At 39.1% G+C, this 11337-nt stretch overlaps 1 pseudogene; it reads right to left on the reverse strand.

Moving 5' to 3' along the window:
• Positions 1-530: 530 nt before the first annotated feature.
• LOC145430257 (U1 spliceosomal RNA) lies at positions 531-665 on the reverse strand (annotated as a pseudogene).
• Positions 666-11337: the final 10672 nt, after the last annotated feature.

An 11337-nucleotide genomic window follows, 5' to 3' on the forward strand; every position in this document is an offset into this window, starting at 1 on the left:
ATCAGATAAGCCCACATCAGACACAGCAATGTTTGAAATGCTCAGGCTTGGAGATCAGTAGGTCAAGAGTGTGTCCTCTATTATGTGTGGCCTCTGTTACATGCTGAGTCAGCCCAAAGTTGCCCAGAGTGTTACTCAGGTCTTTAGTCCCTTTGTCCTGAGGGTTGTCCACATGGATGTTAAAATCCCCAACAATAATTACACAGTCGAAATCAACACAGATCACAGACAGCAGTTCACTGAGGTCATTAATGAATCATTTCGATGTAAGCAGCTGTCTCCTGGAAGTTTTCAGTCTTTTGAATATGTGGCTTTACAGCTGAAGGCCCCATCCAAAGTTGTGTTTGTTAATGTTTACAGGCCTCCCAAATGCTGCACAGACTTTTTTAAATAAGACAGCATCCCCTCCTCCTCTCCTGCTTACCCTGGACTCACTGATAAAACTGTAGTTAGGAAGCCAGAAGATTGCATGACGTCGTCATTGAAAATAAGCGCAAACATTCCCACTGATTTTTCTTTCAACATATGATGAGGGGAAAGCGAGAACGCAGTCCCCACTACCAGAAATTATGTAGTTGAGATTCCCACATTTGGGGAATTCGCAGGGTGTCAGCAAAGCCAGAGTGCAATGGCTGAGCCTCGGCCTGAGAGAACCAATTCAATTTTCAAAGAGTTTTATTGTTCATAATCAAAGTTACATCTGTTCATTCATAAGGAAATAAAAACAAATAAACGGCCAAAACTCTGAAATCAAAACCCAAGATGGGGAAACCCACAAGGGGGAAAAAAAAACAAACACAAAGGTCGAGTAAACAAACACACAATACTCTCACATTATCCTACATACAAATATTCAAATACTTCCTTGGTACTTTCCACAGCTTTCTTTTGTCTTCTTCATTATTTCCAAGTGAGATTCTCATAATATAATCCTTTAACAAACAAACCATACTATTGATTACAACTCTTTCAGATATTTCATATTTTTTAAATACACAGATGTTTCTCGCTCTCCACAGAGCATCTTTAACACAATTCACCATTATCCACCAACACATTTCCCTTTTTTCCCCGGTTTTTTCCAAATTCCCATACATTATAAGTTCATATGTCAACTCTTCTTTACTTAAATCTTTCAACCACTGTCTTAGTAGGCCCCACACTTTTTGTGCAAAAAAACATTCCCAAAATAAATGTTTAACCGTTTCATCACCCCCACACCTCTTTCTTGGACATTGGGCACTCCTCGTGCACTCCCTTTTTTTCAAAAAGGCTCTTGTCGGCAAACATTCTTGAACGGCTTGCCACGCTAAGTCTTTATGGGGATTTAGCAGGCATTTGTTATTTACATTACCCCAAGCCATTTTAGTATGAGTTTCACGCAATTTTCCTATCGGTGACATGCTACCTATTGGAAACAATGTCTCCTCTATAGTTGCGCGCGTTATCTCCTGAAGGGTTATCCTAGTCTGGAGGCGTTTCAGCAAACTAAACACTACCTTGTAGATTACAGGATATTGTTCAGAAAAGGGCACGTTAAGGGGGGGGCGCACACCCCACGCCTGCAAAACTTTCCGACCCACCCAAAACCTAGTAAAGTATGGCCAAAGTTTATCTTTAGGATCACTAAAACATGCCTTAAGAATTGGGGTGATAAACATCGCATTGCACTTGGACTCTAATTCTGGTACTGCTCTCCCCCCTTTCCCTACTGGTTTGTACATAACTTCCCTCTTTGCTCTCTCATGTTGACCTCCCCAAAGGAAATGAAACATCGCCTTCCTCAATGAAGTTAATATTTCATAAGGGATTGGCAACGTCGTTGCCAAAAATGCTATAGAAGCTATTACTTCAGCTTTTATTACCAGAACCTTACCTATAAAGGAGAGTTCCCTATCTTTCCAGTTCAACAGTTTCCCTTGTATTTTTTGTAATTTTGAATTCCAATTCTTAATTCTCATATTTTCTCCTATTTCCACCCCTAAAATTTTCAACGTTTCTGATTTTTCTTGCAATCCCATTTTTTCTTTAATCTCCCGCCACTTAAAGTAAATCACCTCACTCTTCTCTTTATTAATTTTCATCCCTGAGGCTTTGGTAAAAGCTTCACAAACTGCCAAACTTGCCTCGATCGACTTATTATCTGTAAGCAGCAGAGTTATATCATCCATATACATGGAGAATTTTATTTCCAACCCTCCGCTACCCGGCGGGATCAGCCCCTTAATTAGCTCATTAGCTCTTAGTGCACATGCCAGTGGCTCCATCACCAATATAAACAAAATGGGGGACAAAGGACATCCCTGTCTTACTCCTGATTTCACTGGGACCGTAGCAGTCTGTACCCCATTCACAACAACAACACTACTACATCCAGTATATAACACCTGGACCCATCTCCTAAAACCTTCCCCAAAACCTAAACTATCAAGCACTTTCATCAGAAAGGCGTGACTGACATTGTCAAAGGCCTTTTCTAAATCCAGACCTAACATACAAAGGGGGATGTTCCGCTCTAAACTATAGAGGTAACTGTCCCTTATAATCGCTAGACTATCTGTCATTTTACGTCCTTGTATCCCACATGTTTGTTCCGTTCCAACTAACTTAGATACTACTGTCTGAAGACGGAAAAAAAGGGCTTTAGATAAAATCTTAATGTCTACCCCTAACAATGTCAGTGGTCTCCAGTTTCTCAAGTTTTTTTTAGTACCCTTTTTCCATAGTAGGGAAATCACTCCAGTATTCATGGACGTTGACCATATGCCTTTATCCCACGCTTCTTTGTAAACCTTACACAACGAGGGGCTAAGTTGTTCCCAAAAGGCCTGGTAGTATTCCTTAGGTAAGCCGTCCATACCTGGTGACTTATTATCTTGCATACTTTCCATGGCTCTTGTGATTTCCTCTAATGTTATACTTTCGTCTAAAATTATACTATCTTCTGGGTCTAATTTTTTTGTTAACTTAGAGATAAAGGATTCTACAGTCTCCTCATCCATACTTTGTTCTTTGTACAAATTGGTGTAAAAGGAATGTACTACCTTTAAAATTTCTTGAGTGCTTTTCACTTCTTTTCCTTCTTCATTTATAAGGGTGTCAACTGCAGGCTTAGCTTTATACAATTTTTTAAAGAAATATCTCGTGCATTTTTCATTTTCTTCCACATGTTTTACTCTACTCCTTATTAATACTCCCTTGCTTTTCTCATTTAAAGAAACCATCATTTCTTTTTTCAGGTTCGTAATCTCTTCGCTAACATCAAAGCCCAAATTCAAAAGGTTATAGAACCTTTGTAATTTTGCTTGCTTTCTCAATAACCGTTGTCGCCTTCTCTTTGCCTGCCTTTTCCCTTCAAGACTAAAAAATACTTGGGTCCTAATCTTTATACTCTCCCACCATTCCCCTACCGATTCATATAGTGGTTGTAGGGAGACCCATTGCTGTAATTTTAATTTATACCTTCCCGTCACTTTGCCGTCTTTCAAAAGATTCAAGTTTAGTTTCCATGGTCCTGGGGCCGACTGAAAAGAAGATTGAATCCTAAATCCACACATTACCTTATGGTGATCAGAAAAGGGTACTGGTTCCACTTTACATGATAGGGGTATTAAGCTTTCACTGGCAAACAGAAAGTCAATCCGTGAAAAGGACTTATTATTAGACCAGGTGTATCCAGGGTCTGACGGGTTAAGAACTCTGAACACGTCTTTTAATTTACTGTCTTTAATTAGGTTGTCTAAAGCACAAGTACTTGAATCTTTCTTCACTGTTGGGGCCGCGCCCTGGATTCCACTTATTTCCGGTGTACAGTTAAAGTCCCCACCCATTATTACCTGTCTTCTATTACAAAGAAATGGTTGTAACAGTTGAAATAAGGCTGCCCGTTCTTTCGAATCTGTGTGTCCATAGACGTTAATAATCCTGATTTTACTCCCGTTTATTTCTACATCCATACATAAAGCTCTTCCGTCCACCACAACCTCCACTTTTTCTATCTTAACTGTTTTATTGTTGATCAAAATACCTATACCAGACATCCGATTTTGATTATCCCCTGACCAAACAGATTGGCCATATGTCCATCGATTTGTGAACTTCGTGTAATTGTCCATAAAGGGAAGGGCACATTCTTGAAGAAGACAAATGTCCCCACCTATTTCGTGTAATACGTTAAAGACAGATTGACACTTCACTGCATCGTTCAACCCCCTTGTGTTGATTGTCGATACATAGAAGGAGTTTATGTTTGTACTAAATAGGTGGAATCTTTAACTCTCTGGCTTTATTAATAAAGTCTCTTACTATGTTTTTATCTTCTTCTTTTTCTTTTTCCGTGGGAGCCATGCCGTAAAGGGGGCGCTCGCGTCCTTACCTTCCTGTTGACTTTCGTGAACAACTCCCTGAGTAGATATCAGTCTTTGTTCTTCCAGTACGGGTATTGACGGGGAGTCTATTTGGTCCCGACTTTCTGATTCCAAAATCCCTGTAGACGATTCTGTTGAAGTGTTTATCTGTCGTTTTTGTGATGTCGGTGCTACACTTATATTTACTTGTGGTAGCAATTCAGAAAAAATAGTTATGTTATCTTCAATGTCACAAGGTGGTAATGAAAAACCTTCTTCTTCCAAAGTGATAGTTTTGTTTGATTGTAACGTTGAAATCTCAGAAAACATGTAGTCAAGCATGTCTCTGCACTCTTGGGATGTCGATGGCTGTGAAGTGATATGGGTACCCGAAGGCACGGTCATCTCCTCCTGGATCTCGTCCTGTATCTTAGGCTCCGTATCTATTTGAGATACTTTCTTCTCCTCCGTCGCTACGTCCTCACTGGTGATCACTTGGGAGGAGCGGGGGGGCACTTCAGCTTGTTCCCCACCCCAGCTGAAGGTCGTTTGGTCCTCAACTTCTTCTTGCTGGAACTCGTTGACTTGATTGTTAATTACCTCTTCAACAACTGGCAGACCTCCTCCAATTAAGACTGGCATCTCCTCAATTAATTGTTGATGAGGTTTTTTCACTTTATTTGCGTAGGATTGGGGGCATGCCCTAAAGGTATGTCCGTCACCCCCACAAAGATTACATTTCCGCGGTACAGGACATTCAATTGTAGTGTGCTCTTCACTTTTACAGTTTTTGCAGACTACATTCTCACACTCTGCGGCTAGATGGTCATTACCACCGCATTTGCGGCATGTCTTTGGTTGCCCCGGGTAGAAAACATATCCTCTAATTGCTCCCAATTGGATAATTGGGGGCAGGTGGATCAAATCACCCGAGGTCTCATCTCTCTGCAGGTGGACGTAGAAACGATATGCACCTGTTCTAATTCCGTCTTCATCTTTTAAGTCCAAACCTCTCTTCACCACACATTTGAAAGACAACCAGGTCTTAATGTCTTCCATTCTCACGTATTCAGAGTGCATAATCACTGTCACCGCTTTAGTCTCTCTACCGGATAACGGTGTCATTTTGATGTTCTCCAGCTGAGGTCTAGTTTGTTTGAGTCTGTTAAATTTACTCAAACATGATTCGTAGAAGGTACTGGTGGCGAAAATCACCTCGTAACTTTTCTTTCCCGGCAGGCCAAAGATGTAGTCGATCTGCATTGGCGAGTATCCCAACTCTTTCTGGATAACAATCCTGCTGAACTGTAGTCGGTCCATTTCGCAATTCTCTTGCATCTCAAAACGCACAGCATTCCTCCTGGAACCTGCCATGTTAGCAGTCATTGTCGCCATGGTGGGTCTGGGTGAACCACCTTCTTGATCATGGTATCTCCCCTGCCAGGTAACTTCAAGAACCAAAATGCACAATATTTCCTCACGTCAACAGTACGGGTGGCAAGTAGGGGTGATGTGGGCCTCACGCAAGTCGGCCCCGGGCCGTGTGTTTCAGACCGCTGATTCACCTACTGTCACTATAGTGAAATTACTGTTTTTGTTTTGAAAGGTTACTAGTGGATGCTGGCAACCATCTTGGAAGAGAAGAATACAATCTGTTGTAAGGCCTTCACTGGAAAATTGTGTATTTAGAATATAATACCAACATGTCATTTGAAGATAACATATAGTATTCCAGTGACCAAATAGTATTTGGGTAAAAGTCACTGAATAGTGTTGGAATAAAGTGTGAAATTTGTGAAGAATTAAAATATCCAAGAGCTCAAATTGGATATTTTGTTTCAATCATATTTTATCAACACAAATTGCACAGGTTTATTGAATATGAATAACTTCACCTCAGTTGTTTAAGCTCCTGCCAAAGCAAAACATCTGTGTGCAACCAGTGTCCACTATTGAATTAAGTAAACCCAACATGTTCTTTTTTAGTGCATAATCACATTTAGTGAAATAAACTATTAAACCAGAATTACATATTAGGATTTAGCCAAGTGTTAGGATGTAATGCAGAGTAGTATTTCTAGTAGGCTTTTTTTGATATGCCTGTTTTCATTTTATTTTCTAAATTTTAAAGAAGGCTTTAGAAAGGTCAAAATAAATCTTCTGTAAGGGAGTATCAGCTATTCTAGTAGAATTTATTTTACCAATGCAAGGGTGCATTAGTACCTTGTAATACAACATATCTATTTCATAAAGGGCGAACACAAATGTCCAAAGAGACTTCCTGGCAGCTGCCATTTTAAGTATAACCTCTGGTACGGGCACGTTCAGTTTGCAGCAGCTATACAACAGTGGCCTCTAGAGGTGTTTACACACTATGACCAAATCAGACAATGCAACACAACACGCAGGTTGCCCCAATGAATTGATTAGGCTGGTAGCAGTGACTTGTTAACTTATCATTTGTCAAGCATATCTCCCATGAATGATATGAAATAATTTAGAGACATAACATTTACATCACAAAGTAGAAGCTGCAATCAGTTTTTAGGAAAGTGAGTTTAATAAGAGTAAAATAATGCAGTAATTTTTTTAGATTTTATAATCCCTTTATAAATCATGTTGGCTACAGCCTATTTAGCAGTGCAACAAGAGCATTAGACAAACAAACAAATAAATAAACAGTCAGCAAAAACAAAAAAGTTAGTACCCAGGGATAAAAATGTTGAGTATGAAAGGGAAACCTAATGGACAGATGTGATGCCTGAACAGTGGTGGCTTTAAGTGATGTATCAACTTAAACATGCATCCACAGTTTATGTTACATAAGTACGATGATCGGTGGTGACGGCTGGCGCCACTTTGGAAGCAGAAACTGTTGGTTTGAAAGCCTTTAGTGTCTCCTTGTGGCGGGACTCTTATACTGTACTGTGAGATGTCGAGCAGTGACCCCCCCCCTCCCCGTCACTCTGGCTCCTACCTCAAAGCACACTGTGCGCTGTCGATCTTACGTGCTGCACAATAATATTCAATATTTAGTATTTACTGTTATATTCACATAGATCATCGCGATGATGTTATTTATTATATTGCTCTCTTTTTTTTTGCTCGTTTTCTCTTTTTTCTTTCCTGACAGGTGATCCAGGTGATTGATATATGTATTTTTTTGGCTGTTTGTTTTTCTTTTTTGTCCTTTATCACGTTCCTCTTCCCCGCTGTTTTTCCTTTCCTCTTTCTTTCTCGGTTTTCTTTCCCGCAGTCAAATCTGTCCCATGTTTAGCAAGTGAAAATAAAACAAAATAAACAACAAAAGCAAAGGTGAATCAAATAGATCATTAAGGCAAGGCTGGGATGGTCCATTTGGTAAAGTAAATCTGTTGGGCATCTTTCTTTGTCTTTACACAATAATTCTGATGGCAAAAGAACCAAACGGGACAGGTAAAAAAAAAAAGAAAAGAAGATGTCGAGCAGTGTCAGTAGTATGCTAGAAAGTGATACATTAACATTTCTGGGGTCACCATGAAGAGCTCACTTCCTTTCTTGCTCAGTGTGTAAAATGTGGTACTTAATGGATTGAAAAGAAAAATGATGGCACCCTTGTAGTTCACACAGGTGGTGATGATTCAGGGTTTGAATTTGTAAGGTTTGAATTTTGAGCCATCATAAATTTTAAACCAGGAAAGTATAATATTTAACACATGATAAGTCAAAGCTAATATAGCTGCTCATATATAGCTACTTATAATTTGAAGAGCTGCCTACACCAATGAGTAGACTTCCCAGAATGGAAACAGCACTCTTTGTGTGGTTTGAGAAAACAGTCAAGTTGTTAAGAACTCTGACTGAGAAGAATCCGCCTGTGTACAGCAGCAGGCTGCCTTCCTAGAATTTGGATATCCCCCGTGCGCTCGTCTCTGCATTATGTGCATTACCTCTCTTAGAAAATTAAAACCGCAGCAGCTTTTTATAGTTTTCTTCATTCACTATCAGCTTACACCAAAAGTCTACTCTGAAGAAGATTATTCAAAACATGCAACACAGTCACCAATCCCAGCAAATCCACCCCTAAGTCAGACTGTACAATACAGAAAATAAAAGAGCTACAGCTCAGACTCTACAGGCTTCAGTTAGCATGTTAAATGTGAAAGCTCAGTTAGAAAAAGACTGAACAAAAACAGCCTGAGTTTAGCAATTAACCAAAGTGACAAACATTGCTCTAAATAATACTCCCCTAATCCAAGTAGTCACCCAAACCTGGACGTGGATTTAGAGGCCCGAGGGCCATCTCACACGTTTATTCAGAATAAAACAAGTTTCAATTAAAAAAATCAAAATCTTGTGGACGTATGCCTTTTACATGTTGGTAAAATGTTTAGGATGAGATGGAGATGTAACACTCATGCACCCTGAAAATTATGAAGGTCTAAACATGTATCAAAGGGACTCACTGAACATCAGTGGATTTCTATGGGGCAAACGTACTTAAACTAGCCACTGTGACCATTGAGGCAGAGCAGAATGAATGATACTGACGGGAACTATGAGAGTTTGTAGTTAAATTCCTGCTCTTACACACTGTAAAATCTAATTAGTTAGAACTCAAAATAATTGAGGAAACTTGTTGCCTCAAAAAAATTGAGTAAAGCTTAGCTAAAAATGACTAAATTAGGACAACTTATTTATTTTGAGTACTCTGTACAAGCTCATTTGTTCCCAGAACTCAAGAAAATTGGATCAAGTTTACGTAAGTTGACCAAGTTAGGGCAACTTACTCATTTTGAGTACACTGTAAAGCCTTGTTAGTTCCCAGAACTCAAAAAAATTAAGGAAACTCATTGCCTCAAAAAAACTAAGTAAAGCTTACTTAAGATGCCTGTTAGGACAACTTATACAGTGCAAGTCTGCAGTATTAAGAATAACTTGATATTTCTGACTGTACAGTGCTAATTGTTTACTTACTGACAAACATTTCAAGTTCAACTAAATGAAAAAACAATTTGTGGTAACCTGAATATGATTAAAAATAATTAACAACACTTTTTGTCATGATGTTAAAATCAGACCAACTTTTATTTTCAAACACAACAAAGTATAACAGCCAACATACTGGACACTGTTCTGCTGAACAACAAACAATTATATTGCCATCACTGTTATAATCTTACAATGAAACAAAGTCGCAGATGTAATTATTCTAAAAATAAGTTTAGGCCTACCACAAGTTTGTTTTGTACTTACATTACTTATATAATCAAAATAAAAATATGTGTTGTTCTGTCACAAGTGCAGTCTCTAATTTAAACAACACATTTGTTTTGCATTCCAACACATGAGCTGGAATGTTGTAATGTTTTAAGGATGGCTTGTTTCCAGTCCAGGCATTACTGCCTGAATGACTATCATGGATCGAGGTGATCCAAATGTAGGTGCAGAAGAAAGTCTTTAACTTCCCTTAAGTACAGTGGCAGTGGATGTGGGTTGGAGATGCAGTGAGCTTGAACCTGCAGGCGACCATCTTCACTGACCACACCATCTGTGACGGAGGACTCATCTCTCCTGGTGTCCTGCAAGCAAACAATCATATTTTTTGGAACATGAACTTAATTGCTTTCTTAAAACATTTTTTTCTGCATTTGGTATAAAACAGACTCCAATTTGGACAATCTCAGGCTCCTTCCCCACTGGAGAGGTGACATTCAATGTCCCAATTGTCAGTCTGGATAGCCCTGACCCCCACCCGACACACAATAATGTCATGAAAGCATCATTTTAAAAAGGGCTATGCAAACATGGCCAATAACTTTCATTCTAATGATGTGCAAAATGATTTGGGCACAAAACAAATTTTGCTGTTAGAAAACTTGCAGACTTCACTATAATCAGTGTAGACCCTCTAAACTAAGTTTGGGGGATGTGATCTTTCAAGAAATGCAGACCAAACTGTTGTTGTTTGTTTACTTACACAGCATGTCTTGTAGAATTAACTGGAGTCACCAGCAACAGCCTAGTGCAGTCATATCTCAAGTCTAATAACAGAAGACAGGAAAAGATCAGTAAAGAAACAACTTCCCCAAACCAAAAAACAAATAAAACAATAAGTAAAACAGGCTGATCTAAAGTATGATTAAAGTTCAGCCTGATTAATATAAATGTCACTGACAGTTGCTAATATATTGGAAAACCAAAATACTTACCACTGAGTTGATGTCTTTCTGTCCAACAGCAGGAGTGCTGGTCCCGAGCCTCAAAGACAGGAAGAAGCAAGCAGAGGGAGAAAAAACAGAACATTTTTCAGAAACCGATTTGATCCTTAATGGCTGTGCAATCATTGTAACATAGAGTTTGCTTATGTTGTTAAATAAAGGCTAGATTTGACATTAATAGATGCCACAGATGTTCAAGGTGCCACAAAGCATGAAAAAAATGGACATCTCAGAAAACGTCGGGGCATTTTTGCAAATATGTGATGTCTTGATAAATCGAGCAGATATATGAACTTTCGACAGCTACATTCTCGCCTGAAAATATCTTAAAAGTTGATTTTGTGACCCAGAAAAAGCAATAAGCCGCGCTCCTCCGCCATTGGCGAGCTTACAAGTACGCACAGGCTCCGACAACCATGGCCGACATATGCGATCCTCCTTTCCCCTAGATTACCCTTTCTGGGTCACAAAATAACCTTTTAAGATATTTTCAGTGGAGAATGTAGCTGTGTAATGCTCAAATATCTACTTAATTTATCAAAATATCACATATTTGCAAAAGTGCTTCCACGTTTTCGGAGAGCTCTGTTACCCAACTGACCGGGAGGTCAAGGCTTAATAAGAGTCCGCAAGCACAGCTAACTCTTGGCTTATTGTTTTCACCCCCCCGAAGAATTTTGTCTGGGCTCTTATCTCACTTTTTTATTTCAAACAATCAACAGAAAATTTCACAGACATATTTTTATATAAGGTTTTTAAGGCCGTGGTGTTAATTTTTAAGTAACATGAGC

The sequence above is a fragment of the Astatotilapia calliptera genome, chromosome 7 (assembly GCF_964374335.1).
Source record: "Astatotilapia calliptera chromosome 7, fAstCal68.1, whole genome shotgun sequence".
Taxonomy (NCBI): domain Eukaryota; kingdom Metazoa; phylum Chordata; class Actinopteri; order Cichliformes; family Cichlidae; genus Astatotilapia; species Astatotilapia calliptera.